This window comes from Phyllobates terribilis, unplaced genomic scaffold (genome assembly GCF_046119375.1).
Source record: "Phyllobates terribilis strain yellow unplaced genomic scaffold, ASM4611937v1 Scaffold_7__3_contigs__length_470593459, whole genome shotgun sequence".
NCBI classification, from domain to species: Eukaryota; Metazoa; Chordata; class Amphibia; order Anura; family Dendrobatidae; genus Phyllobates; species Phyllobates terribilis.
The window spans coordinates 251,981,644-252,009,536 of record NW_027362767.1 but is presented as its reverse complement, the minus strand read 5'-3'; the positions used below and the strand labels follow the sequence as shown (position 1 = coordinate 252,009,536).

Genomic DNA, 27,893 nt, shown 5'->3' with positions numbered 1-27,893 from the left:
TGAGGGACCTCTATTCAGAAAGGTGTCAGTCCCGCACTGCTTGACAGGGGGAAGGGAAGGCCGAGGCCCCCTGATCCCCCTGAGTCCGTACAACAAAATTCCACAGGATATCCTTACTCTAGGAGCAACCTCTCAAGCGACTATTCCCCGTAGGGACAGGAAAAAACACTGGAGGGTGGAAGTGGGAGGGGCCTTTTAACCTCTCTGTGATCCTGTCCCGCTATAGGTCAAGGAAGGACGACCTCTGCCGGTACAGTCCGGAGGGAAGTATTGGAAAATAAGTTTTCCATCTACGAGTGTCTACGACACGTCATAAAAGTGTGACTCTGGTGGTACTGTGGCGCCCCTGCGGGTTCAGTCGCCACAGAGGTACTGCATCTCACCCAGAGGTGTGGTGCCCCACTCTCAGGTAAGGATGGGGTACTGCCCGGGACCCACCCACCTGCATCCAACACTACACCATTCCAGACTAGCAGGAGGGGCAAGATGCATGTGCACAGTGCTGAGCCCTGTCCCTGGTTGGAAAGGGGGGGAACCGAGAGAGGGGGAACCATGTAGTGGGTGTGGGGGGAGGAAGTAGTACAGGGGAGCACCTTCAGTAGGAGTATAAGAAGGGAACCATCTTGAAGGAGTCAGATCAGTCTGAGGAGAGAGTCAGAAGATAGAGTGTTGGGAGCAGGAGCTCTGTAGGAGCTCTGCTCAGGAGGAAAGGAGGAAGGAGCAGGGCCCAGTAAGAGAGGCCCAGGAGGGCAGACAGAGGATGGGAGCAGAGGGAAGGCTCCAAGAGAGACAGAGGGGGATCCCAGGGGCACGATGAGTGCGGAAGCCACCCGTACGCCCGAATCTACACGGACATGGAGGGATCAGGCCCAGGGCCGGCTCCAGGTTTTTCTGGGCCCCGGGCGAAAGAGTCTCAGTGGGCCCCTTTAACACATACCACGATTCATGATGCAGAGATACGGCGGAGAAATATTATATATATATATATATATATATATATATATATATATATATATATATATATATATATATATATATATATATATATATATATATAGTACAATGCAAAGATTTCACTTCTTACATTACATGAGCGATATCTATTGTAAATTCCACAATAGCTCAGAAACCGGCAAATCGCTCCACACAGAATACTGGCCCCCATATAAGGCTCCATACGTAATACTGGCCCCCATATAACTCTTCATACGGAATACTGCCCCCCATATAAGGCCCCATACGGAATACTGGCCCCCATATAAGGCCCCATAAGGAATACTGGCCCCCATATAAGGCCCCATAAGGAATACTAGCCCCCATATAAGGCCCCATACGGAATACTGGCCCCCATATAAGGCTTCATGCGGAATACTGATCCCCATATAAGGCTCCATGCGGAATACTGGCCCCCATATAAGGCTCAATACAGAATACTGGCCCCCATATAAGGCTCCATACGGAATACTGGCCCCCATATAAGGCTCCATACGGAATACTGGCCCCCATATAAGGCTCCATACGGAATACTGGCCCCCATATAAGGCTCCATACGGAATACTAGCCCCCATATAAGGCCCCATACGGAATACTGGCCCCCATATAAGGCTCCATGCGGAATACTGGCCCCCATATAAGGCCCCATGCGGAATACTGGCCCCCATATAAGGCCCCATACAGAATACTGGCCCCCATATAAGGCCCCTTACGGAATACTGGCCCCCATATAAGGCTCCATACGGAATACTGGCCCCCATATAAGGCTCCATACAGGATACTGGTCCCCTTATAAAACTCCATACAGGATACCGGTCCCCTTATAACGCTCCATACAGGATACTGGCCCCCATATAATGCTGCATGCAGGCTGTTACCCCCCACATAATGCTCCATACAGGCTGTCCCCCCCTTCTGTGGGAGCACCGTTGAGCTGTCCCTCGGAAATGGGGTGTGTGTGGTGCATGCAGCTTACTGAGCCCTAGTCCACACTCCATCCTTACCCGGGAGTGGAATACCACACCTCTGGTTCGAGGTGCAATACCCCTGTAGCAGCCGAGCCCTCGGGGTGCTACATTCCTCCCTGGTAAATCACAGCACGTCCTCGGGCTGGAAAAGAATAAAACAATTTAAAACATACAAATTTTTGAATGCATTCGCATATAAGACAATAACTATAAACCCATCCCTTTATGGGAGGTACTCTTTTCTTTCCAACGTTACTGGTTACATTTTCATAAAACATTATAAGACTTTCTTCATACACGGAAAATACTATAGGCTCTTTTAGCAGCAAATTAAACTTTCCAATATAAGACATGTTCAAGTAAAACATTTTCTTCAAAAACACATCCTTGAGTTCTGGCCGTTGTGCAACTTGCGACCAGGCGTTCACTTTCTCTCAAAGGTGCAACAGTCCATTTAATTCGTCCTGAGGTAGACGTTGCAGTTCTTTCATAAAACCAGTAGGGGGCGCTTTAGGAAGCGCAACTATTTACAAGGGATTGGCCGTTCCCAGTCCTCGGCCGGTTGGAAAAGGGGAATGGCTGCTCTCAGTCCCCAGCCAGATTAGGAAAAAGGGATGGCTGTTCTCAGTCCCCAGCCAGATAAGGGATATACGGGGTAACTTCTACACAGTTCTATATCAGTCCCAACGGGGACTACACTCCACTCAGCAACAGTTTCTATACCCTTACGGGTAACTATATACAATTCCATTTACCGTTCACTGGTAACTGTGTCCTCCTGATGCTTCCTCCTTGTACTCTTCAGACCCGTCCGGGCCCTCAGGGTAGTCCATGTCTGGGCGGTACCGCAGTTCCTCCTCTGTTAGACGGTGGACATGGAGGGCATACAGTCCCTTTGCGCCCTTGTGTAGCAGGCCTTGCGACCGGGCCTGGAGAAGGTCGCTGTTGATGACGCCCGGGGTCAGAGGGTGCAACTTTGGGCCTGGGCACGGGCTGGTGGTGGCGGTGCCCAGGGCTGGAGGGCTCGGCTGCAGGGCTTGTTGCGGGGTCTGGAGCAGGTCGGGATTGGCGGCTCCACCAGGGGGCCCGGGAGCAGGCTGACGCTGGCAGCGTCCAGGACAGGGAGACTCCTCTTACCTGCTCCCGCGACCGCTCCTGCATCACGCGTCTTCTCCTGGCGCTGGTCGGGGCCCGCGACGGCTGGGGCACTGCCGATGCTGGGCAGCTTAGTCTGCTGCTGGTCCGCCATCTTGCTCTCCGTTCCTGGTGTCCTCCTCCCCCCTGGTGGACCGTGGCCTACCTTGCGCTGATCTTCCTCCGTAGTCCGCGGCTCCGCAGTCGATCGTCCGGGTTGAGGACCTTGCGTCGCGCTCCTGTGACATCAGCGTCGCTCCCTCTCCCTTCCAGGACCTTACGCAGCGTCAGTGCGTGGGGCGGAGCTTCGGATCTCACGCGCTTTCGGCGTCCACGCCCCTCTTCTTCCCGCGCGGCGTCCCGAAGATGGCGCCCGATGGCGGGAAAACGACTGCGGATGGCGGGAAGACGGCGGGAAACGACCCAAGATGGCGTCCGATGGCGGAAAACGGTCCAAGATGGCGTCCGATGGCGGGAATCGACTCCAGACGGCGGGAAACTTCTGGAAATGGCGGGAGACTTCTTTTCAAGGTATATGTACAATTTTCTTCAGGCACGCAATACCCGCTTGTGGCGGGTTGGTAAAGATCCTGCCGACTACGCCAAAGTTGACGCGCCCCCTGGGCCTGTGCTGTGCAGGGGGTAGTCTCAATGGCGCTGACCCGGTCCGTGCCCAGGGTGGTCAAACCAGTGGCAGTCTTGATGTAATAGCAAATGTCCGACTACGCCATCCGTGGATTGCGGTCAGTGGGGACCGCCGCTGCGCTGCAGACCGCTGAGGCTGGTGTTGTATGCGCAGCCAAGTATGGGATAACGCCCCACGGGAGAAGTATTGCCTCAGGGCAGCTAGTGTGGATGATGGTGGTGATGGTGTGAGCGTCCCAGTACTAATGGTGCTGGTGCGGCGATGAAACACAGAGACGTGTGGTTGCAGTTTCCAATGCTTTACTCACAGTTCTTTACTGGTCCTGGTCACCTCGGTACCGGCGGTGACTGCCCAAGCCGTGCTGTGTCCACCAGGCAAGGGGCTCGACCAACTCCCAGGCAATTCCAGAGCGTGGCACAGGACTCCCTTCCTTTCCTTTCTCTGGCCGTCCCCACCAGTGACCCACCTTTGTCCAGCTTCCTCGGGCCTTCTGTTGGCGAAACCTCTCTCCGGTTTCCCTGACCCTATGTGGTATGCTTTCCTGGTGGATGTAGTGAGGGGTCGCACCAAGATGTGGTCACAACCTCCGGTTTTGGCTGAGGATTAGTCGCCTCCACCAATTTGGGTTCCGGTACCCTGCTCTGCCAACCCTTCACCCTGTATCTCCTGGGCATATGGGGTTCCTTCTGTCCTCGTGTCTCTGGGCCTTTCTCTGTGTTCCTGTTCCTTGCTTCCTTTCTTACTGTCCTTTCTGTTCATTCTCCTTTGGTTATCAATGGAGAATGGATGGGTTATCAATGGAGTAAGCTCAGGGTGTGTCAGGGTTACTAGCGGGGTGCCTCAAGGGTCTGTCTTGGGCCCTATATTATTTTATATTATTTAATATATTTATTAATGATCTAGTGGAAGGGTTGCATAGTAAAATAGCAATATTTGCAGATGATACTAAACTTTGTAAAGTAGTTAACACAGATGAGGATAGGGCACAGCTACAGGAGGATTTAGATAAATTGGGGAGTTGGGCCAAAAAATGGCAAATGGGGTTCAATGCCGATAAATGTAAGGTCATGCACATGGGAAAGAAAAACAGCAGTCACCCATACATATTAAATGGGAAAACGTTGGGGAAATCTGACATGGAGAAGGACCTGGGCGTCTTGGTTAATAGCAAATTAAATTGGAGTGCCCAGTGTCAGGCAGCAGCTGCGAAGGCAAATAGAGTCATGGCATGCATCAGAAGAGGAATAGGGGCATATGATGAGAACATTGTTCTTCCTCTGTATAAAGCGCTGGTAAGGCCGCACTTAGAATATTGTGCACAGTTCTGGGCTCCGGTGCTCAGGAAAGACATATTGGAGCTAGAGAGGGTACAAAGGAGGGCGACTAAGGTAATAAAGGGAATGGAGGGACTAGAATACCCAGAGAGGTTGTCAAAATTAGGCCTATTTACGTTGGAAAAGAGAAGGCTTAGGGGAGACCTCATAAACATGTATAAATACATCAGGGGGCAGTACAGAGATCTCTCCCATGACCTGTTTATACCAAGGATGGTGACAAAGACGAGGGGGCACACTATGCGTCTGGAGGAAAGGAGGGTCCTGCACCAGCATAGAAGGGGATTCTTTACGGTCAGAGCCGTGAGACTCTGGAACTCTCTGGGAGAGGAAGTGGTGATGTCCAACTCACTTAATGAGTTCAAGAGAGGCCTGGACGCCTTTCTAGAGAACAATAAAATTACATCTTATGCTTAGTGATAGTTAATTAATCCAGATTGGTGTCGGGAAGTGAATTTTTTCCTCAATGATGTAAATTGGCCTATACCGCATGTTTTTTTTTTTGCCTTCCCCTGGATCAACGCTGCGGAATAGCTGCAGTGCACAAGAAATAGGCTGAACTGGATGGACGCTTGTCTTTTTTCGGCCTTATAAACTATGTAACTATGTAACTTTCTCTCTCTCTCAGGCTCCAGCCTCCTGATAAGGCCTGCCTGCGGAGCAGAGCCCATGCAGGGGCTCTGCTTCCTGTCTTCTCCTCTCACTCTTAGCTTCTTCTCTGCACTGCACTGACTACTGTTCTAAGATGGTGCCCACCTTATATACCTCCTTCTAACACCCGAGCCCAGGTGACTAGCAACCAATGGGCTCCTACCTATGCCCAGAGACCCACCCCTATCTGCTCCTACACCACTGGGTTTTCCTCCCCACGCCCCACTCCAGCCAGGGACAGATGCTGTCGTGCCTGCACTTCTGTGGGAGCACCGTTGGCCTGTCCCACGGAAATGGGGTGTGTGTGGTGCAAGCAGCTAAACGAGTCCTGGTCCACACTCCATCCTTACCCGGGAGTGGAATACCACACCTCTGGTTCGAGGTGCAATACCCCTGTAGCAGCCGAGCCCTCGGGGTGCTACATAACCACTTGACCATTCGGTCCTTATACAGTTTGCATATTCTCTGCATCACGAAGATGTGACGACAATGATATTTTTAGGCCACATAAAAGATGTGATCTGCTGATGAATGAACTGATTGCCATCATTTTTAAACAAACAACTGATCGGGAATGAACGTCCTTATCGACCCGTGTAACATGGCCTTTACAGAAAAGGAGCATCTCCTCATTGTTGGGATTGATGGGGGTCTCGGCTGCTGCCTCCACCAGTTTATGGCGCCATAAAAGTTCAAAGCCGACAAATTCCTCAAAACAATAAAAAAAAAAAAAAAAAAGCCCCAAAAAACAAGAAACTTTTCTTTTGCATTTGTCAAATGCTACAATATTTTCTCTTCACCCCAGAAAAGCCGGCGTAGACAATTCCTTTAAACAACATTATTATCAGCAGATAATTAATCCTTTGAGATTTATTATTTAAAGGCTTTTGGATCAGGGAGGGACAGCTGAAAGGGACGCTCACTTATCAACACTGATTTCTGGAAAGCTCAGGACTTTTATTCACAGCAAGGCAGATAAAACAGGATGACAATAGCACAGGAGCTGCTCCTGGCCTCTTTCCCACCTCCCTTTTGCCTCTTTTGCATTTCTGAACCAGATCTAAAACAAGTTGGATCCCAGCACTTACCCCCTGGACACCATGAATAACGTGGTGTTTTTCCATCGAAAGTAAACGTTTGTCTGTCATCTACAACCAATCTTTATTGGCAAGATCTCAAGATAAACCAATCACTTGCGATCAGTTGGTTTCTGTAAAGACACACCTTAGGGTTCAATTTTCCTGCAGTGTCTCTACAGGGGAAATTAAGTATTACACTGTTCTCTAAATCAATTGACAGTATGAATTCACTGGGTCCTCCACACTTGACACTGTCTGGAATCATTCTCGGCTCCTTTTTTGTTTTAGAGAATCCCATTAAAAAAGGGTTTTCCACCACTGATAACCAATTTAACCTGGCAGTAGCTACATGCTTTTGGAAATGTACTAACGTAGGTTGTGATGGGGGCAGGCAATGGTGTCTCCATGTGCAACTTATCCTAAAGGCCATTCTACTCAGTGGTGTAACTTGACACTCGTGAGCTCCAGTGAATAATCTCCAATAGGGCCCCTAACTATGGGTCTTTATTAGTATTGGTCTTCTCGTACAGACCAAAGGGAATTTTTGGGACCCCGTAGGCCCCATAACCCATGTGTGATTGCCATCCCTTAGCTCACTATAGTTTTATACTTAAAATGAACATTGGCGTGTGCACATGTGAGTGTTTTTCAGGGCTGTGGAGTCAGTAAGCCAAACCTCCGACTCCGCGACTCCGACTCCCTCATACATGGCTCATGTTTAAGTGATAAATTTACTGTAGCACAGATTCATCTCAGCTAAAAGTCTAGACCCTTAGATCAGGAATAGGACAGACATTTATAGGACATTTCATAACTTTCCCAAATTCTTATGAAAAAAATATTCCCCTCAAACTGCATTGTACTACTGTACCCAATTTATTATATATTTTAGGAGTCGGAGTTGGTCCATTTTATACCGACACCACCAAAATGGACACCGACTCCACGACTCCAACGCCACAGCCCTGGTTTAGATGCAGAACGACGGCAGACAGTGTTCTCATGAATGACGCCTTGCAAAGGCACAATTTACCATTTCCGGACCTTGTGCTCCATTACAAGTGAAAAGCAAAGATCTAACTAACTATCTGTGTCCCATGTTTTATATATCGGCTGGACTTTTTTTTTTTCTTTATATAATGTAGGCATGGCTTTTAGCCAATATGGACGTTGCTCTTTCTAACACCCCCATTCCCTCCCTCGTCAATACTTGTACACTGCTACATGTCCCTTTGGCCCTTTGGTAAAGCAGTGACGATGAAATGTATGTCGGGCTTGGAGTGATGGTCTGGCAATCTTGTTACTATAATATGTTTCTGTGACGGTACTGCTGCAGGATATCCTGGGGCAAGGTGCTCCTTCCCTATGCCTCAAGCTAGGGGGGGCGCCATAGTTTATCCCTGTCCTCCAGATTACCCCAGAAGGTGGAGACGCCGGGGTCACATGTCTTGCTATGCTCCTGTCTTATCTTTATCTGTTTCCTCCCTCACTCAGGAAGTTGTGAGGCCGAAGTGTATAGGATAACACTAACCAGACAGACAAGGATAAATTAAAACTACAATCATACAAAATAAACTCAACAAACAGAGTGGAACACAGGGGAGAGAGGGTAAGGTAGGTGAAACCAAATAGGAGAGGATGGGGATGTGAACACAAACTCCACACAGAAATCTCCAGAACAACTCTCCAACCGCCAACTCCAAACACCAAGTAACTCCTCCAACTCCAAACTAGGCAGAATGAACTATCACTGGCAATTCCCAAATGCCAGTGGGAGCATATATACAGGAGGGGAGTGTCCAACACAGAACAGCTGAGGAAATCCAGGATGGAGAGCTCCAGGAGATCAACTTTAACTTATTAACCCTAGCAATGAGAGAGCAAAGAAAACCTGCACTGTTTAGTAGGATGGTGAAGTAGTTCTAATAAGTGCAGGAGTTTTGGTAACCAGATGCTGCGATCTTCTAGCCCCTCTCTGTTGCAGTATCCCTGTGACAGTTTCATCCTGATTGACACCAATTTAAACTTTTGGTGCTAATTTGGGCAGAATTTCTTTGGGACAAGCACTGATTTGCCTTATTTTTGGATTGTGATAAGAGAACATTTATTGCTTTCTCGATATTTTGCAGCTGGCTCTTTTCGGGTAATCTGCATGCAGTTCTACTTTTTCATGTTGGATTAGTCATTTGAACCTGAACTTTATGCAGAAAATGCTACATTTGCACAACAAGTGTCTTAATTAGGTTACACTTTACACTGTGTGCAGAATTATTAGGCAAATGAGTATTTTGATCACATGATACTTTTTATACATGTTGTCCTACTCCAAGCTGCATAGGCTTGAGAGCCAACTACCAATTAAGTAAATCTGGTGATGTGCATCTCTGTAATGAGGAGGGCTGTTGACTAATGACATCAACACCACATATAAGGTGTGCTTAATTATTAGGCAACTTCCTTTCCTTTGGCAAAATGGGTCAGAAGAGAGATTTGACGGGCTCAGAAAAATTCCAAAATTGTGAGATGTCTTGCAGAGGGATGCAGCAGTCTTGAAATTTCCAAACTTTTGAAGCGTGATCACCGAACAATCAAGCTTTTCATGGCAAATAGCCAACAGGGTCGCAAGAAGCGTGTTGACCAAAAAAGGCGCAAAATAACTGCCCATGAATTGAGGAAAATCAAGCGTGAAGCTGCCAAGATGCCATTCGCCACCAGTTTTGCCATATTTCAGAGCTGCAACGTTACTGGAGTATCAAAAAGCACAAGGTGTGCGATACTCAGGGACATGGCCAAGGTAAGGAAGGCTGAAAAAAGATCACCTTTGAACAAGAAACATAAGATAAAACATCAAGAATGGGCCAAGAAATATCTTAAGACTGATTTTTCAAAGGTTTTATGGACTCATGAAATGAGGGTGACTCTTGATGGGCCAGATGGATGGGCCAGAGGCTGGATCAGTAAAGGGCAGAGAGCTCCACTCCGACTCAGACGCCAGCAAGGTGGAGGTGGGGTACTGGTATGGGCTGGTATCATCAAAGATGAACTTGTGGGACCTTTTCGGGTTGAGGATGGAGTGAAGCTCAACTCCCAGACCTACTGCCAGTTTCTGCAAGACAACTTCTTCAAGCAGTGGTACAGGAAGAAGTCGGTATCGTTCAAGAAAAACATGATTTTCATGCAGGACAATGCTCCATCACATGTATCCAACTACTCCACAGCGAGGCTGGCCAGTAAAGGTCTAAAAGAAGAAAAAATAATGACATGGCCCCCCTGTTCACCTGATCTGAACCCCATAGAGAACCTGTGGTTCATCATAAAATGTGAGATCTACAGGGAGGGAAAACAGTACACCTCTCGGAACAGTGTCTGGGAGGCTGTGGTGGCTGCTGCACGCAATGTTGATGGAAAACAGATCAAGCAACTGACAGAATCTATGGATGGAAGGCTGTTGAGTGTCATCATAAAGAAAGGTGGCTATATTGATCACTAATTTTTTTTGTTTTTGTTTTTGCATGTCAGAAATGTTTATTTCTAAATTTTGTGCACTGATATTGGTTTACCTGGTGAAAATAAACAAGTGAGATGGGATTATATTCGGTTTTTATTAAGTTGCCTAATAATTCTGCACAGTAATAGTTACCTGCACAAACAGATATCCTCCTAAGATAGCCAAATCTAAAAAAAAAAACACTCCAACTTCCAAAAATATTAAGCTTGGATATTTATGAGTCTTTTGGGTTGATTGAGAACATAGTTGTTGATCAATAATAAAAATAATCCTCTAAAATACAACTTGCCTAATAATTCTGCACACAGTGTATTCACTGCAACCTTTAGGTTTAATCATGGAAATAGACATTTTGTTTGTGTATTGTCACTTTAAGAGGACCAGACACTTGACACTAATATGTATTTTTTTCCCCTATTTGCCGCTGAACCTAGCATGGTTTTTCTTGTCTTTCTGTGTCTCTACGTTTCGGAGATATAAACCACCTTCCATGTATATATGTACACAAGTGGGTGTGATCCTCAAAAAGATGGCCACAGAAGATTTGATGACCACACCTACTTGGCTAAAAAGATTAGTATTACACATAGGGAAGAGGGAGCCACATCTCATGAACGGAGAGGTGCAGAAACACAAGAAAAATCTTGTCGGATTAAGGAGAAAAGCGACATTTATACCAGGTAAAAAAAAAGTGACAGGTCATTTTTTTAAATAAAGATGAATAAGATTGTCAGTTACTGTACTCATACATATTGGCTATAATGGTTAAAATTATTACTGATGTCTGACCATCAAATGTGCAACTCATATTATTAGGGAAGACAAGGATCGGGCATGTTGAGTTTCAACGTCCGATCCTTTTGTCACTCTCTCCATTAAAAACTCATGCACGTCCTTCAGCGTGTATGGGGAAGTTGTGTGAAAAAGCTGTCAGACGAGCACTCAGTTTCTAAGGTGAATGGGTAGCCATAGGAGCTGTAGCTCCCCTTCTCCCATTGCTACCATAAGTAGAAGTCAGGAGAATGGAGAGGCGACCACTATAGACTTGGATACCAAACTGGGCATATAACAAAGGAAAGGAAAATATTTTTCAGCTTGCACATTGGGTTAATGATGTGCAAAAGTAGCACTCACTCACAAACACCTCTCCCCTCCCCAACAAAGGTCCACAGCTCTACCTTCTATACCCAATTTTGTTTCTAGTTCCACTTCCAGATTAATGTGGGTTGCACAATGTTTTTTCGGCTGTTTTGCCAGGAAAAAGAAACTTCAACAACATCGCCTCAGTCGTAGGTTAGAAGGAAAAAAAGATCTCACTTGAAGAAGGAACATTACTCCAAACAAAAAGCCTCTGACTGTCCATTTCCCTGCCCCCCAAATCTCACACATACCAGACAATGACTCCTGACGGCCCATTAGGGTGGAGCGAAATGGGCTAAACCCTTCAGAACTAACAGGAAAGGCAAGGTGTCGAAGGACACTCGTGTACAGTTGTCTTTTTTGGGGGGCACTTTTACTACTTAAGGACATCTGCAGGATAAGTCAATAAGACCTGACGATGTGATATACAAATGCTCATGACTTTTTATAGATTTCAGACAAACACGGGGAGAACATACAAATTCCTTGCAGATGTTGTCCTTGGTGGGATTTAAACCCAGGACCCCAGAGCAGCAGTTCTCAAGAATTCTCAAGAAATTATAAACCCTTGAGTAGTCCTCATCTTCTAGGTTGTAATATATTCATTATACTGGTAATTTAATGTTCTGAATATCCACCTTATCATGCAGCAATATGATTATTCAGGAGTCAGAAAGCTGGATGGGGGAAGTCTATGGAATCAGTAATATTGGTTACCAGTCCATGAATGGAGTTAGAAATCAGGTTTAGGAGAGACCAATCCATTAATGAATCGATTTGTTTTTGCACTGCGGAATGAAGACAAAGTGCCAGGAGATAATCAATGTAAACAGACCCCAGTTGGATTTATTCCCATAGGTTACAGCTAAGTGATCCTGAAAACTGTGCCAACCTGTACTGAGGACTGACGTGTCACATGAGGGTTCATAAATTTTAAGTGGAAGACATATGATCCTAAAACACAAGAGCTTTATCTTATGAGTTGAGACAGGAGACGGCTGCAGAGGTGGTGAGAAATCACGATGTGGACCCATGCGGAGCTGGGGAGAAGGGTAGCCTGCCAAATGGAAGAGAACTTTGCCCAGGAGTCCTGAGGAAGATCGACAAGAAAAATAGCTCAACGGTGGTCCTGAATCAGAATGGTCCAAGTGGAATGGACCCTGAAAGATGCTTCCCAACGGGAGCCAAATTCAGGACCAAAGTGGAACAGGCAGCCATACTGGAATGAGTGCATGTATAGGATGCATAAAGTGTGGTATTATTGGCCAAGGTCAGAACCTACGGGACAGCATACTTAGAGGAATCCAATGACTAGCCACAACTCTTGAAAAGCAGGGTCCCGGTCAGAGGAGACAGAGGTTGACATCAGATACATGGTAGACATTAAGATCTTGGTGTGAGACTGCGTGAAGCATCACAGTTTGGGGTCTGGTCTGTGTGAGGTGAACAAAGAACCCAAAAAAGGTTAAAGGGTTGCTCTCAAAACTCTTATCAATAGGAAAGTAGATAACTTGCTGATCGCTAAAGGACCGACCGCTGGGACCACCAGTGATCGTAAGAGCGGTGCTTCTTGAATGAAGCAGCAGTGCACATGCTCCACCTTCGTGCCATTCATTATCTATGGGACTGCCAGAAATACTGTACTCTGCCTTTCCGGCAGTCCCATATACAAGGAATAAAGTAAAGTAGTGAAAGCAAACCCATGCGCCACTCAAGACAGAGCCCTATTTTGAGAGTATCAGAGCACCATTCTTGGGGTTGATGGAGGTCCCAGTGGGCGGACTCCGAAGTTAACTTCTTTCTTGTGGATAAGAGATCATTTGTTGTTTTGGAATTAACCTTTAAGGAACTGTCCACTTTATGGACTGAAACTGAAACTGCCAATATTTTGTACCCCGTGAGTGTTGAAACCTATAAACTTATTGCGCTTTTTAAAGTGACAGTAACAAAAAAAGATGCATCACTGAATCTTTTGTTGTACTGAACTGTTTGAATGACATTGATCAACAATTGTCTTTTTAAAGGGGGGCACTCAAAACCCTGTTACACTGCATCCAATAATCCATAACATCTAATGATCCAGACTGTGGAATTAATGTAGAAATTCAGAAGACAGGAAAGAACAGTTAGGAAATTCTTCCATGTTCTGGTTGTAACTTTTCTTCTAACATTTGGCTCGGGGCTAGGTATGAGCGTCACGTATGTAGTATGAGCATTCGCTGTGTACAATTACCACTATGAACATAAACAACATATTAATGTAATTGCGCTGGGGTTAATGCGGCGTGACACAGATCTGGCTGCAGAATAAGCCGCAAATCATTATAAACTGCACCGGGGAACAAGGCCGTGAAGGTGAGTGAAGGTCAACAACAATCAATGCAAAGAAACGCCTCCACGCAATAAATGTGGCTGCAGACATCAACGCGAGTCTCCACTTTACTGACTAGCTCCATCCTTCTTACTGACTGAATTGTTATGACATTGTAAGATCAATTGAAAGAGGTCTATGGATGACTGCAGACATGCACAGACATTGTGGCTTTTATAAACTAACCCAGCCTGATCCTTTTTTTGCGCCCATATAGAAATAATGACAGTAGTGAAACCCCTTAGTGTTCACAATTACTGCAATACCCAATTTATGGCCCACCATACAGCATAATGCCCCGACATTGCACGTCTTCTATAGTGCACTGCCTAATAGTATGATGCAGCGCACAGTGCCCTCCCTTAGTATGATGCAGCTCACAGTGCCCTCCCTTAGTATGATGCAGCTCACAGTGCCCTCCCTTAGTATGATGCAGCTCACAGTGCCCTCCCTTAGTATGATGCAGCTCACAGTGCCCTCCCTTAGTATGATGCAGTTCACAGTGCCCTCCCTTAGTATGATGCAGTTCACAGTGCCCTCCCTTAGTATGATGCAGCTCACAGTGCCCTCCCTTAGTATGATTCCCCCTTCTCCCCACAGAGAATAATTTACTGGCTCAATAAAAAAAAAATCACCACAACATCTAAACCCCATTCACACAATGAGCTGATCTAATCTGCACCGTGTTTGGCTCTGCGCAGCAGGAGTGATCAAATGGCGTCATTGCGCCTGCTGCACGGAGACTCAGACACACAGTTTCAATGATGACTTCCTCCGTCAATATTGCATTCAGCTGTATCAGTGTCCTGAAGATGCAGATACAATTGAAATCAGAATATAGTTCCCACGTCTAGCATTGTCCCAGCTGCATCTGGGAGGGTTGGGAGATATACCGGCAAAAGTCCCATACTGTAGCTTTGAATTATGGAAGTAGTCGTCCTTGGCCACCTCGCTCCTAACATGCTGTACCTAACTAATATAATAACATGTTAAACCTGCCATCTTGCAGTTTTCTCTGAACATACTGTACTCATTATCAAAGACAGGATAACAAATATAATTATCATGTAAAAGCAGACAATGCATGGCACTCCCACGTCACATCTCCCCTTCTCCCCCTCCTGTACAATGACTGATATCTACTGTATATAGAGGTGTCATCAGTCATTGTACAGGAGGAGGAGGTGAGCTGTGACATCACCTACTGTGAATGTTGGATCCTGTGTTATCTACTGTATATAGAGGTGTTAACACGGGATCCACCATTCACAATAGGTGATATCACAGCTCACCTCTTCCCCCTCCAGTTCAATGACCGATATCACCTCTATATACAGTAGATAACACAGGATCCACCAATCACAATATGTGATGTCACAGTTCCCCTCCTCCTGTACAATGACTGATATCACCTCTATATACAGTAGATAACAATACATACACCATTCACAATAGGTGATGTCACAGCTCACCTCTTCCTACTGTACAATGACTGATGACACCTCTATATACAGTAGATAACACAGGATCCACCATTCACAATAGGTGATATCACAGCTCACCTCCTCCTCCATCTGTATAATGACTGATAGCACCTCTATATACAGTAGATAACACAGGATCCACCATTTACAATAAGTGATGTCACATCTCACCTCCTCCTGTACAATGACTGAAACACGTCTATATACAGTAGATAAGACAGGATCCACCATTCACAGTAGTTGATATCACAGCTCACCTTCTCCTGTACAATGACTGAAACACCTCTATATACAGTAGATAACACAGGATCCACCATTCACAATAAGTGATGTCACAGCTCACCTCCTCCTCCTGTGCAATGACTGATAACACTTCTATATACAGTAGATAACACAGGATCCACCATTCACAGTAGGTGATATCACAGCTCACCTCCTCTCCCTCCTGTACAATGACTGATAACACCTCTATATACAGTAGATAACACAGGATCCACCATTCACAGTAGGTGATATTACAGGTCACCTCCTCCTGTACAATGACCTCCACACAGGTTACAGAGCATGCCTACAACACTATTCCACTGAAGTCCATGAAGATGTCCAGACTTTTGTCTCCTATGGTCCATCTCTTTTTCCAGCCTGAGTAGAGGAGCTCCAGAACAGCCCACATGCCGCCGCCACTTATTCTGTTTCTGATTTTGTGAGAGGTACATGGGTGTAGATACAGGGGGTGCAGTTGTATGCGTGTTCTCCGTCACAGAGCAGTAGTATCACTGACACTTGGTAGGCGGGGGGCTCGCTTATAGGTTCAGCATATGGGCCTCAGAAGTTTCAAGATCCATAAAATAAAAAAGAAGTGCTTGTTGAGCAGAACTGCTGAACTATGAAGGTGTAAAGGAATCTCTCATACGTAAGTTTATCATTTTTGTCTGACATCTTGTAAATTTCTTCATCTGTTAGTTCTCAGCTTTAGAACATTGAACTATGTGTAAAAAAAATAATACGAGATGACGCAGGAAGCTTCTCTGGACTGTGTTACCGACTTGGCAGAAGTCCCTGCAGAGCCTTCATTTATGGGTCCAAAACTGCACCATTTAAAGGGGAATATAAATAAAGCTGGAATACGTGCAATAAGAGGCTCTCCCTCACATACCAGGCCCATGGATGAAGCCGGATATTTCCATAGCATGAATTTATGTAGGATAATTAATCCCTAATGACCATGAGTACAGTTTGCTGCCAGTGATTAGGAGCGTTAACATTTTTAGTTGGACACTGAGGGTTTGCTGCAATGTATCAGTACAGGATAAATGTACCAAACTACTGTCCAGACTGGATACAAATGTAGCAAACGATTAGGAATGAATTTTAGCTACTGATGTTTCTGCCCCCCACCAAGACCATAGCGGCAAGTGGTCTCCTAATGATGAAAATCTGCAGCCCCCAGTATTTCTTGACACTCTATGACTGGGAGTTATAATGCCAAAAGTAGGAATAAATATAAATATATTAGGGTTGTATGGGATTTTAACTTTTTTGGGGGGGATCTAAGGGGTAATGTTTCTCCTTGTGGAGAGTGACAAGCCAGGCCTGGCATGGCAGTATGAGGAGACTTAAATGCCATGCATGCTCCTCTGCAAGGCATTTAAGTCTCCTCACTCTGGCATGCCAGGCCTGGCTTGTCACTCTCCACAAGGAGAAACCTTACCCTTAGATCCCAGTTTTAGCCTCTCACCTAACCAAATCAGATCTCATACTTTGCACTGACGAGGGGCAATACCCTGAAACACCGTGTCTGCAAATTGAGATTCTGGTCTTGCTTTTAACCTAAGTCACATGACAAGGCTTGTTAAAGGGACAATATTGACTGGTAGAATCGCGGCTTCCAATAGGTGGCGCTAGAGTTCAAGTCCTCTACCTCTCTGAAGAGATAATTTGCATATTTAACTTTTTTTTTGTTTTATAAGACAGCTCTCCAATCCCTGACAGCAAGCAGAGAACTTACAAAGTAACAAGAATCATAAATAATGGATGAATATAATGCACACCGAGGGAGTATGGAGAGCAGAAAGGGGCATCCCCCCTTTATGAGCGGAGGGAAGCTCCGTACAAGTGTCTCGAGCCGTCCCAGTATTGCAAGGACCACCAATCTGTTTGGCCACCATGACAGCAGATAAATTCTCTTGTGGTGCAGGGAGTGGGACACATAGCTGATCGCCCCAGGGACCACATTCTGAAAAGGGTTGAGAACCACTTTAAGAAATTGTCCTCCGACAACCCTTTTACCAAGTAAAAGCAGCTTGACCACCCTAAACCCCTAGCCATACACTTCCATGCCGTGGTCACTGTCAGAAAATGATATTATTACACTGCAACCAATTTTGGGGGCAGCCACATAATAGTATCCGTGCCGAAAAATAGACGCTTTCTGGCCTGTCTCCACTTCTCTTTACTGACGGCTTGCTTGCACAGTTTGTGAATTTGGCTTGGTCCCTCTTATTTTTCCAGTTACAACGTTTGCCAAAAATCCAGTTTGTCCTATCTACAGACCATGACTTTATTTCCTTTTACAAAATATTTTTGCTAACTACATATCTAGGATACTTGCGCTCGAAAAAAAAACAACTTATTGTCAGAGCGTGGGATGAACGAGATTATTCTCTCCTCATCCTATAAATAGGGTCCACGTTAAAGCAAAACTTCACAAGTGTACTGACATTTTTCTGTAACCCTTATAAGCACTTTTCTAAATAGCAGTGCATTCTGGGTGCAGGTAACAGTTAAAGGGGCTGTCATCACTCACAGCCCATTTATTTTGGCAGCCCTGAGACCCCCTGGCCAAAAGAAGTTGATTTTGCAGCAGGAAACTGCCGTCAAGTTGCAGAGAAAACATTACATGGAGGCGTTCAGATGAAGACCACCATGATACAGTCACGTTCTGCTTGGGTGCAACTAGATTAAAAGATGTCCCGAAAAGTCCCCCTAAAATGCAGTTTATTGGATGATCATCTGATGAGCTGGAAAAACGAAGACCACATCCTATACTTCGATTTCTTCCTCGTTAATTCCTCCCGCAGCTTCCTGAAAAAATTCTGCAAAAAAAGGTTCATTTTTTTCAGAAACTATGACAGACAGTCAGAGGGTTGTGTCATACCATACAGATTATATGCCCTGATACTAGAGGACACAGACCGCAGGAGTACATGCAACTAATGATTACACTGCATGACAGAAGGGAAAGATCTGACCGACCAGATATACTGGACTATACATACAGAATATGGGACATGGTAAGTGGACCCCCGACCCTAAGCAGCCAATAATTCAATTATTTCTTTGTGTGGTATATTGTACTTAAAGGAACTGTCTGGTCACGAGCTCAGAATTAACATACAAGTCAGTTACTATAGGTAACAATTACCTGCCATACTATATTTTCCTCAATTCTTGTTTTTTGGCTGCTTTTTCACTCCGCTCCATTGCACACAGCTGTGTTCTGTGACTACAGCCTAGTGACAGTGTCTACAGCAGTCTACGGTAGTCTAAGACACGCCCCCACCTTCTGATTGGTTCAGGCTGCAGTTCTGCCTCTTCTGATTGGCAGCTGTGCACACACACATCTACTACAGGATTGCCAGGAAGTCTGGGCATGTAGGGCTGAGATCCATCACTGCAAGGACAGGGGCAATAAGACAACTAAACCACAAGTGAGAGAAAAGAGAACGATCAGACATCTGCCAAACAAGTACTGAGGCCCGTGAGCCTTCATAGGGCTGAGCCTGGACGTACACTTTAATTCACAGGCAGAAGGAAGGTATCCCACAATGTGGTTTCCTAAGGATGTACACCAGAAAATTCCAGGAGGAAGAAGAAAATAACAGTCTACACCCATCTCCTCAAATAAAACCACCTCTGCTTTTTCAGCACTTTCTTGACACAGCTGTCCCATAAGTTATGAAGCATAGTGGCAGGCATAAATTAAAGGGACTTTCCACTTCCATTTTTTTTTTAATGGCCAGAATGCTCTAAAGAAAAAAAATGAAGCAATACTGACTTTATCGATTTCCAGCTTCTCCTGGTACAATTCTGCCCAGTTCCCTGCTGGTCTCTACTTCCTGATATCCTGACACAGGGACATGTGACCAGCTACCACCAATCACTGTCTGGGGGGAGGGCGGTCACTGCTGCGACCAGTGACTGAGTGAGCCTTTGCTTCCCTTGAAGCAGAGAGCGGCGGGCGAACTGGGCAGCTTCAGGACAGGAGCGGTGGGAGATCTGGTGAGCAACACTTTTAATTTTCTTCTTTACGCTATAGCCTATGAAGAACAAAAAATTGCGCCCTCAAACATGAGTAGTTTTTTAAAAAAAATATTTTACTTTATTGATACAGCAAACAATTAAAACATATAGCACGGGGGAGTACCTATCTGTAGATAAAAATGAAAAAAACAGAACGAACTGGTTTCCTAGGTAGAAAGTGTGATCCACAATAGTTATATGTAATTAATTGTTAATGTTGTCTTTTTGGTCACGTGACCGGGAACACATGACTTCCAGATACGTGGCGATATTCCTCACAGATGAGTTTTGTATACAGGTGAATGATTGGTCCATGCCCTCTATAAATATGCACAAGGACATTTAGTTTCCCACACACCCCTTCTGAAGAGGACAGGCCGAAACGCGCGTCAGGGGGTGACAGTAACTATATGATATTGTCTGATTGCACTAATGTTTTCGTGTATTCCAACATCTTGTCAAGCACCTTATTTTATTATGTGCATACCATTGTATACCTTTTTATTGGACTGGATCTGTATATATCCGCATGAGTTTTTATAAACCAGGGAACCTAAATAGTCCTATATGCACTTTGCACTTTAATAATATGTATTATTTATAACTACCTCATTTATAGATACCCCCTTATTTATTAATGTATACTGTGCATATTATTTGAATAAATAACAGATTAATTTGCTCCATTTTGCACTTTGTCTTACATGATGGTATATATAGTATGTAATATATAATTTTTTCTATCTATTATAAGTTGCACTTTAAAAACCTCGCTGTATACTATACATGCATTACACAATTATGTGTTTTAACATGACAATTATCTAGTGTGTAATAATGTGAAATTAACAATTTATAACATATAACTATTGTGGATCACACTCTCTACCTAGGAAACCACTTTGTTCTGTTCTTTCATTTTTGTCTACAGATAGGTACTCCCCAATGCTATATGTTTTAATTGTTTGCTGTATCAATAAAGTAAAAAAAAAACATTTTTTAAAAACTATTCATGTTTGAGAACCCAAGTTTTTGTTCTTCATAGGCTATTGCATATTGTATGAGCCTCTATGTTATTACCTAAGGGCATCTTTTGATTTTGGTTTGATTTCTTCTTTAAGGTAGTCTAACCATATTAAAAAAAAATCTAAGGAATATAAAGCCAGAGACAAATAACTTCTTTAACTTTCAGCCATAATCCCCAGAGATTCCCTTTACAAACTGCTGCTCTGACCCCATAAATGTAAGTGAAGCACAAGGACAAATCGCAAATACGCCCATACTTACATTTTAAACCCTCCATCCCTCCAGCTCCACTGGTCCCATGGTGCCCCCATAGGTCTCACACAGACAGTGATTGGGGGTCTGATAATAGACCAGCGCCTTCTGCAAGTGACAGCCAGAGACTACAACTAACAAAGATTACGGAAAATAGATACAGTAATTTTTGCAGGTTGGACCACAGCCACTGGAAAGTGTGGCAAGCCTGGCATACTCAGAAGTGGAGGAAGCGCAGTACACATCAGGGTCCAGTTACAAAACACCACAAGCCTTTTAAGCTCTTTCAGAAGCCCAAAAAAAACTTCTAGGTACAATGGCTACCCGGTTACCACCATTAATCGCATCTTGGTCTAGAGCAGGGATGTCAAACTCAAATACACAGAGGACCAAAATGAAAAAATTATCTATTTTCCAAAATCTTTGTATAATGGGCCCCACGCGGTCCTCCGTACCGAATAGTGAGCCCCACGCGGTCCTCCGTACAGAGCAATGGGCCCCACGCGGTCCTCCGTACAGAGCAATGGGCCCCACGCGGTCCTCCGTACAGAGCAATGGGCCCCACGCGGTCCTCCGTACAGAGCAATGGGCCCCACGCGGTCCTCCGTACAGAGCAATGGGCCCCACGCGGTCCTCCGTACAGAGCAATGGGCCCCACGCGGTCCTCCGTACAGAGCAATGGGCCCCACGCGGTCCTCCGTACAGGGCAATGGGCCCCACGCGGTCCTCCGTACAGGGCAATGGGCCCCACGCGGTCCTCCGTACAGGGCAATGGGCCCCACGCGGTCCTCCGTACAGGGCAATGGGCCCCACGCAGTCCTCCGTACAGAGCAATGGGCCCCACGCAGTCCTCCGTACAGAGTAATGGGCCCCACGCAGTCCTCCGTACAGAGTAATGGGCCCCACGCAGTCCTCCGTACAGAGTAATGGGCCCCACGCAGTCCTCCGTACAGAGTAATGGGCCCCACGCAGTCCTCCGTACAGAGTAATGGGCCCCACGCAGTCCTCCGTACAGAGTAATGGGCCCCACGCAGTCCTCCGTACAGAGTAATGGGCCCCACGCAGTCCTCCGTACAGAGTAATGGGCCCCACGCAGTCCTCCGTACAGAGTAATGGGCCCCACGCAGTCCTCCGTACAGAGTAATGGGCCCCACGCAGTCCTCCGTACAGAGTAATGGGCCCCACGCAGTCCTCCGTACAGAGTAATGGGCCCCACGCAGTCCTCCGTACAGAGTAATGGGCCCCACGCAGTCCTCCGTACAGAGTAATGGGCCCCACGCAGTCCTCCGTACAGAGTAATGGGCCCCACGCAGTCCTCCGTACAGAGTAATGGGCCCCACGCAGTCCTCCGTACAGAGTAATGGGCCCCACGCAGTCCTCCGTACAGAGTAATGGGCCCCACGCAGTCCTCCGTACAGAATAATGGGCCCCACGCAGTCCTCCGTACAGAATAATGGGCCCCACGCAGTCCTCCGTACAGAATAATGGGCCCCACATAGTCCTCCATACAGAATAATGGGCCCCACATAGTCCTCCATACAGAATAATGGGCCCCACATAGTCCTCCATACAGAATAATGGGCCCCACATAGTCCTCCATACAGAATAATGGGCCCCACATAGTCCTCCATACAGAATAATGGGCCCCACGCAGTCCTCCATACAGAATAATGGCCCCACATAGTCCTCCATACAGAATAATGGGCCCCACATAGTCCTCCATACAGAATAATGGGCCCCACATAGTCCTCCATACAGTATAATGGGCCCCACATAGTCCTCCACATAGGGGTGGTGGTTTTGGTGACGAGGACCAAATAAAATCACCCTGCGGGTGGTTAATTAAGCCAGCCCCCTCCTCTATCACAACTGATGCACGCAGAAGCGGTTGACAAAGCTACTGAAATGAGCAGCCAGCCCCCTTAACAGAAAACTCCAGTCACATGCTGATAAGGAAAGGCTGTCCTATGTTGAAAAGTGGCCGTGTCCCAGGATAGATTGGCTAGCAGAGTATGCAGCACCTGACCTATCTGAACTATATTAATGAGTTAAGGAACTCACTACTTGAAGCTTTTTTAGAAACATTTTGGGCTGGAAATAGCCCTGTAATAATGTTAATAATAATAATATTTATTTTTAAAGGACCAATAATTCCAGGGCGCTGTACACATGAGTATGTGTGTTTATACTTTATAATAACTGGACATAACAAAAAAAAAAAAAAAGAGAAACAATGTAACAAAAACCCAGCTCACTGGATGCTAGTGACTGTAATCAGGGGCTGGAAGGTGTGAGAAGTGCAGAAAACTGATCACAGTATTGCCCCCTCCTGACAGGAGGCTTCTGCAGCTTCTGTCTCAAGGCCACAAACACACAAGATGCCCAGGACTTCAGGGCCGCTGCTTGGGAAGTAGGGAATGAGTGATAAAGTCCGTTCTGTTCACTTATGAAACTTTTTTTTTGCTCATTTATGACTTTTTCTTATTTCTGCACCATTTCTGCATATCTTGCCGTCAAAACACTCTGCGTAAAAGATGCACTTTTTTTTAATGTATTTTTGTTGCAGATTTTTCCCCACTCGTTAGTAATGGGTGAAATCTGCAGCAAAAAACGCTAAAAGATAAGATAAGTGTAATGTAACAGCACCACCAAGACTGCGGACAGATAAGTGTAATGTAACGGCACCACCAGGACGGCGCACAGATAAGTGTAATGTAACAGCACCACCAGGACCGTGCACAGATAAGTGTAATGTAACGGCGCCACCAGGGCCGCACACAGATAAGTGTAATGTAACTGCCCCACCAGGACGGCGCACAGATAAGTGTAATATAACGGCACCACCAGGACTGCGCGCAGATAAGTGTAATATAACGGCACCACCAGGACTGCGCGCAGATAAGTGTAATATAACAGCACCACCAGGACTGCGCACAGATAAGTGTAATATAACAGCACCACCAGGTCTGCGCACAGATAAGTGTAATATAACAGCACCACCAGGACTGTGCACAAATAAGTGTAATATAACAGCACCACCAGGACCGTTCACACATCTGTACTATAACTACATCAGGAGTGTGCACAGATAAATCCTCTCTATATAACTTTGTTATCACTGGGTCTCCCCAATACTCCCCCCAGTCTGGTCACTTCCCCCCATTGTTCACATAGACTACTCCTAAGTGCAGCCCCATCCCCCTATAACAAGCAGTGGGGGTCTGACCTGTGACTGGGGCTCTGCCCGGGGGAGGGGCTGCAGATCACAGGCAGAGGACCCGGGAGATCCAGCAGAGATCCGGTGATCGATGCCTGCACCCTCAGCGCTGACGGTCCGCTAGATCCTCACCCCAGGACATAGTGATCCGCTCTGCTGGGACACGCTGCTGGGCTGGGGGAGGGAGACAGGCTGGAAACTCCGCCCGGGGAAGGAGTGGAAATGTGCAGGTCAGGGAGAACATCAGCTGCTACACAAAGTCCAGGCATGACTGACAGATGAGATGGATGACTGACAGATGAGATGGATGACTGACAGATGAGATGGATGAGTAACAGATCAGATGGATGAGTGACAGCTGCTATGAATGAGTGCCAGATCAGATGGATGAGTGACAGCTGCTATGAATGAGTGCCAGATCAGATGGATGAGTGACAGCTGCTATGAATGAGTGCCAGATCAGATGGATGAGTGACAGCAGCTATGAATGAGTGACAGATGCGATGGATGAGTGACAGATGAAATGGATGAGTGACAGATGAGATGGATGAGTGACAGATGAGATGGATGAGTGACAGATGCGATGGATGAGTGCCAGATCAGATGGATGAGTGACAGCTGCTATGAATGAGTGCCAGATCAGATGGATAAGTCACAGATGAGATGGATGAGTCACAGATGAGATGGATGAGTGACAGATGAGATGGATGAGTGTCAGATGCGATGGATGAGTGACAGATGTGATGGATGAGTGACAGATGCGATGGATGCGTAACAGCTAAGATGGATGATTGACAGATGCAATGAATGAGTGACAGATGCAATGGACAAGTGACATATGTGATGGATGAGTGACAGCTGCTATGAATGAGTGACAGGTGTGATGGATGAGTGACAGATGCGATGGATGAGTGACAGATGCGATGGATGAGTGACAGATGAGATGGATGAGTGACAGCTGTGCTGGTTGACTGACAGCTGCGATGGATGAGTGACAGCTGTTATGAATGAGTGACAGATGCAATGGATGAGTGACAGATCAGATGGATGAGTGACAGCTGCTATGAATGAGTGTCAGATCAGATGGATGAGTGACAGCTGCTATGAATGAGTGTCAGATCAGATGGATGAGTGACAGCTGCTATGAATGAGTGCCAGATCAGATGGATGAGTGACAGCAGCTATGAATGAGTGACAGATGCGATGGATGAGTGACAGATGAAATGAATGAGTGACAGATGAGATGGATGAGTGACAGATGCGATGGATGAGTGCCAGATCAGATGGATGAGTGACAGCTGCTATGAATGAGTGCCAGATCAGATGGATAAGTCACAGATGAGATGGATGAGTCACAGATGAGATGGATGAGTGACAGATGCGATGGATGAGTGACAGATGAGATGGATGAGTGACAGATACGATGGATGAGTCACAGATGAGATGGATGAGTGACAGATGAGATGGATGAGTGTCAGATGCGATGGATGAGTGACAGATGTGATGGATGAGTGACAGATGCGATGGATGCGTAACAGCTAAGATGGATGATTGACAGATGCAATGAATGAGTGACAGATGCAATGGATAAGTGACATATGCGATGGATGAGTGACAGCTGCTATGAATGAGTGACAGGTGTGATGGATGAGTGACAGATGCGATGGATGAGTGACAGATGCGATGAATGAGTGACAGATGAGATGGATGAGTGACAGCTGTGCTGGTTGACTGACAGCTGCGATGGATGAGTGACAGCTGTTATGAATGAGTGACAGATGCAATGGATGAGTGCCAGATCAGATGGATGAGTGTCAGATGCGATGGATGAGTGACAGCTGTGATGGATGAGTGACAGATGTGATGAATGTTATGAATGACAGATGCGATGGATGAGTGACAGATGAGATGGATGAGTGACAGCTGTGCTGGTTGACTGACAGCTGCGATGGATGAGTAACAGCTGCTATGAATGAGTAACAGATGCGATGGATGAGTGCCAGATCAGATGGATGAGTGACAGCTGCTTTGAAAGAGTGACAGCTGTCATGGATCAGTGATAGATGTGATGAATGTTGTGAATGAGTGACAGATGCAATGGATGAGTGACAGATGAGATGGATGAATGACAGATGTGATTGATGAGTGACAGATGAGATGGATGAGTCACAGGTGAGATGGATGAGTGACAGATGCAATGGATGAGTGACAGATGCGATGGATGAGTGACAGATGTGATGGATGAGTGACAGATGCGATGGATGAGTGACAGCTGCTATGAATGATTGACAGGTGTAATGGATGAGTGACAGATGCGATGGATGAGTGATGGATGAGTGACAGCTGCTATGAATGAGTGACAGGTGTGATGGATGAGTGACAGCTGCGATGAATGAGTGACAGATGAGATGGATGAGTGACAGATGAGATGGATGAGTGACAGATGCGATGAATGAGTGACAGATGAGATGGATGAGTGACAGATGCGATGAATGAATGACAGATGCAATGGATGAGTGACAGATGTGATGGAAGAGTGACAGATCAGATGGATGAGTGACAGATGCGATGAATGAGTGATAGATGCGATGAATGAGTGACAGCTGTGATTGATGAGTGACAGCTGCTATGAATGAGTGACAGGTGTGATGGATGAGTGACAGATGTGATGAATGAGTGATAGATGTGATGGATGAATGACAGATGTGATGAATGAGTGATAAATGCGATGGATGAGTGACAGATGCGATGGATGAGTGACAGCAGTGATGGATGAGTGGCAGCTGTGATGGATGAGTGACAGATGAGATGGATGAGTGACAGATGAGATGGATGAGTGACAGATGAGATGGATGAGTGGCAGATGCGATGGATGAGTAACAGATGAAATGGATGAGTGACAGATAAGATGGATGAGTGGCAGCTGCTATGAATGAGTGACAGATGCGATGGATGAGTGCCAGATCAGATGGATGAGTGTCAGATGTGATGGATGAGTGACAGCTGTGATGGATGAGTGACAGATGTGATGAATGTTATGAATGAGTGACAGATGCAATGGATGAGTGACAGATGCGATGGATGAGTGACAGCTGTGCTGGTTGACTGACAGCTGCGATGGATGAGTGACAGCTGCTATGAATGAGTGACAGATGCGATGGATGAGTAACAGATGAAATGGATGAGTGACAGATAAGATGGATGAGTGGCAGCTGTTATGAATGAGTGACAGATGCGATGGATGAGTGCCAGATCAGATGGATGAGTGTCAGATGTGATGGATGAGTGACAGCTGTGATGGATGAGTGACAGATGTGATGAATGTTATGAATGAGTGACAGATGCGATGGATGAGTGACAGCTGTGATGGATGAGTGACAGCTGCTATGAATGAGTGACAGATGCGATGGATGAGTGGCAGATCAGATGGATGAGTGACAGCTGCTTTGAATGAGTGACAGCTGTGATGGATGAGTGACAGATGTGATGAATGTTATGAATGAGTGACAGATGCAATAGATGAGTGACAGATGAGATGGATGAATGACAGATGTGATTGATGAGTGACAGATGAGATGGATGAGTGACAGATGTGATGGATGACTGACAGATGCGATGGATGAGTGACAGATGTGATGGATGAGTGACAGATGCGATGGATGAGTGACAGCTGCTATGAATGAGTGACAGCTGCTATGAATGAGTGACTAGTGACAGCTGTGATTGATGAGTGACAGATGTGATGAATGTTATGAATGAGTGACAGATGCAATGGATGAGTGACAGAT

General features: G+C 45.9%; 1 protein-coding gene and 1 long non-coding RNA gene across 3 annotated transcripts in view; both read right to left on the bottom strand.

The window, feature by feature from the left end:
- Positions 1–24,292, bottom strand: part of LOC141154400 (beta-1,4-galactosyltransferase galt-1-like) — a 68,171-nt gene extending 43,879 nt beyond the window's left edge. Inside the window, 1 exon segment of the mRNA XM_073640278.1 lies at positions 24,238–24,292. The gene's annotated coding sequence lies outside the window, so the exon portion shown is untranslated.
- LOC141154402 (uncharacterized) overlaps positions 1–24,306 on the bottom strand; it is a 699,373-nt gene extending 675,067 nt beyond the window's left edge. For both annotated transcript variants that reach the window (XR_012247431.1, XR_012247432.1), the window contains exon 1: positions 24,115–24,306. This is a non-coding gene — a long non-coding RNA (uncharacterized lncRNA). The remainder of the gene's footprint in view (positions 1–24,114) is intronic.
- Positions 24,307–27,893: the final 3,587 nt, after the last annotated feature.